Below are 3,878 nucleotides of genomic sequence, written 5' to 3'. Positions count from 1 at the left end.
CAGATTTTGAACAACATGCAACAAATTTTTGCGCGGAGATGGCTAAAAGGGGTTACCCCAAAAAACTTCTCAAGCATTCTAAAAAACGTGCCAGATTCACTCCAAGGGAGAATCTGCTTCAGAAAAAAGAAAAAAATGAATCGAATGAATTGGTGTGTGTCACGACTTTTGGATCACACACAAATCAGTTCAAACGCATAATTCTGAAGAATTGGCATTTGTTGGAGGATTTGGAACATCCCCTAAAGAAACCCATTTTCGCCATGCGCAAAAATAAGAGCATTGGACAACATCTGATCAGGGCAGACAGCTACATTCCAAAACAAAAAAGCGATTTGATATCACAGTGGAACCTCAAACCCATAAGCGGGCACCACAAATGTGGCAACTGTGTATCGTGTTCGACCACTTTGGAAGGCAACACATTTGACCATGATGGGGTCAGATGGAAACATGAAATGTTCACAAATTGTAGGACCAAGAATGTCATCTACGCCGTGGTATGTCCCTGCAACAAAGTGTACATAGGAAAAACGAGTCAAGCAGTAAATGCACGGATCACACAACACCGATCCAGGTTGAAGAAAAAGGTAACATCTGCACCCATGGTTGAACATTTCCTGAATAAAAACCATGGAGAAAATGATTTTAAATGGACAGTCCTCACATGGGTGGACCCTAAACATTGTTCACAAGACATTGAGGCTGCACTTTTACGCAAAGAGGCGTACCTCATTATGAAGTTTAACAGCGTAAATAATGGGTTAAATGTACTGAGTGAGGTAACCAGAATATGAGTGGTTCCATTATTCTATATTCTTCCCCTTCAAAAAGAGAAAACTACAAGTCCCACAACTCATAGCGGCATGATTCATAGCAACCAAACCGCCTGATTGGCTGGTTGCTGCACGTGACCACTGGGTGGCTTTTCATAATTGCTATCGCGGCAGCGTTCCGCCTTCTCTGCCCCTCTGTTTGGAATACACCGCGGCAAATTAAGCACTCACGTTGAGTCCCGCTTTCCTTTTGGGCGCACACACATGCTTGGTCCTTCGTGAAGGGTTCCATAGTAACGCTGTTCCCGTGATTGATTTAGGATTCAAGCCGGCACAGAGCCACAGTTTTGCCCTTACTTGAAGCAAGTAACACTGCCAGGAGGGTCCAACAGAATGGAAGCCTGACGGAATTCATCCCCTGTTAATCGCGCACAAAGTAAGCTGCTCTATTTTGCACCCTGTGCACTTTAGATTTACAAAAAACGCGATCTCTTTCTAAACACAGACATCCATTTTTGTTTGTAGCAAAATTGAAGGGACAGAATATTGGAATTGAGCTCCTTGTACCTCGAGTCCTGAACGCACCAGATTCGAAGGTAACCATTGTTTTTAAATACATCTCCCTCTTTTTTCATTAAGTTGCGAAATCCGGCAGCCACACAGCATTTACTGATTATAGCTATGTCGCTCCGTTGCAGGTTGACAACCGCATTGTCTGATGACTATGTTTGATGACTAATTTTGGAAACAATGATTTGTGACCAACTACCACTGGTCGCATGAGGCAAAAAGTCATTTGTGACAACAAGTCACTGGTTTTGTCTAAATTGAGTTTTGACTCCTATTCCTGCGCTCACGGAAAATGGTTTCTTGATAACTAGATAGCGACAGGAATTTTGATTGAATGTATAAGATGCAACTTTTTCACGTATTGTTTGATATGACTGTATGATACTGTCACACTTGTTATTTTGTAAATAGCTTTTCATCATTTGTAATTTGTTTGCACTAATTCATTGGTGTTTATTTTTTGCATACAATGTTTTTTCATGCTTTTCCCTGGCAAAATTGATGTTTGCTCAATGTACAGTTGACTATGTATCATTCTTTGGTTTCTTAAAGATCTAAATGCATAAAAGCCTAAATGCAAATGACATTATTGTCAGAGTTTACTAATTAATGTGGTTTTCTCTGTACGGTTCATTAATGCGTGCACAATCGTGCTCATAAGAGGCATAGGTAAACCCCCCTTTCGTGGCATTTCAATAGGCCCTACCTACCCTCTTTCCCACAGGGCCAAACCCCTCCTTTCCTCTCACTTGTATATCTCAGCACAATTATGCCTGCTTCTGCAGCTATGTGTGAAGAAGAATCAGCTCAGGCTGAATCTATTTCAGACCAGGATGAAGACATAACACAACCAAAGAAGGAAAGTGACGTATGGAAATGTTTCCCCATTCCATCTGGTGAAAAAAAGGTGTCCGCAAAATGAGTGCAATGCAACATCTACACAGGGAACGGTCCCCCACCGGAACCTGTCCAGCCTCCACCTCCTTGCGTGGACATTGAGCGGTGACAGTTGACAGCCTTTGACCTTCCTCCCGAAGTCTGTGATGTTATCTTGGCAGCCAGGCGTCCCTCCACTAAGACGGTATACACCTGCAGATGGAACAAATTTGTGGCAGGGTGCACAGCAAAGGCTGTGGATCCCCTTTCTGTCCCTCTTTCTGAAGTTCTCTTGTTCCTCCTGTCTTGAGCCCATCAGGGCTCTGCTCTGGGCTCTCTGAAGGGCTACCTCTTGGCCATTTCTTCCTCTCTTAGGCTTCCTGATCAGCCTTCTCTTTTTAAGTCCCATGTTGTAAATCGCTTCTTAAGGGCATTACTCCTCTTTTTCCTCCCGTCCCCTACGTAATGCCTCAGTGGGACTTGAACCTAGTCCTTACTTACCTTATGTGCGCTCCCTTTGAGCTGCTTCATAACTGTCCTCTCAGACTTCTTACTCTAAAGACTGCTTTTCTGGTTGCCATCACCTCTGCTCGCAGGGTGAGTGCGCTCCAAGCTCTTTCTTCAAAGCCTCCTTTTCTGGCTGTTTATGCGGACAAGCTTGTCCTCAGAACCAGACCTTCCTTTCTTCCCAAGGTGGTTACTTCTTTCCACATTGGTCAAACCATCACTTTACCCACCTTCTTTCTGCCTCCGCATCCTTCTAAGGAGGAAGAGAGGCTCCACTGTCTGGATCCAAAACATGCCCTTTCCTTGTATTTGGATCGCACCAAGCAATTCCGGGTGGATGACCAGCTCTTTGTTGGGTACGTGGGCGCCAAAAAAGGTCGGGCCATGCACAAACGGACCATCTCTAGGTGGTTCGTTCTGTGCATTAAAGCTAGCTACTCTTTGGCAAAGAAGGAGCCTCCAGTGGGTCTGCGCGCCCATTCCACCAGGGCGACAGCAGCTACCACTGCTTTGGGACAGGAAGTTCCCCTCAATGACATTTGCCAGGCAGCTACATGGGCATCTCCATAAACGTTCATAAAGCACTACTGCCAAGACAGCTAATACCGGAGGGACTGCTTCTTTGGCTGTTCTGTTCTCAGGACTTTCTAGTGTGAACTTAGTTCGCAGACACACCTCCGTATTGGTGTTACTGGGGTATCTATTCTAAGGTAAAGAATCTATAACTGTCTCTTTCAGATGAACAAGTTACCTTCAGTAACGATATATCTGTAGGAGACATAGATTAGTTATAGATTCCTTAATGCCCCACCCATCCTCCCCACTCTGCGAACTGACCACTATGGTCAGGGAATCCCTTTCAGGGCCCTAGTTTTGTGCCCCAGTGATCAATGCCGTGTAAAAGAACTGACATCCGCGCGTGAGGGCGGCTTCTAAGTAGCTACCGCGACATCATCCCGGCGACCACGATGCCAACAACAAACTTGGAGCAGACCGACGCCAACTTTCAACGCGCAGGGGTACTGCTGACAAAAAATTCCCTGGATCCAGTCTGACGCCTGGGGTAATTCTAACGACAGGAATCTATAACTAATCTATGTGTCTTACAGATATATCGTTACCGAAGGTAAGTAACTTGTTCTTTTCAAA

The sequence above is a fragment of the Lissotriton helveticus genome, chromosome 8, assembly GCF_964261635.1.
Source record: "Lissotriton helveticus chromosome 8, aLisHel1.1, whole genome shotgun sequence".
In the NCBI taxonomy this organism is placed as follows: Eukaryota; Metazoa; Chordata; class Amphibia; order Caudata; family Salamandridae; genus Lissotriton; species Lissotriton helveticus.
Note: the sequence above shows the minus strand (reverse complement) of the source record.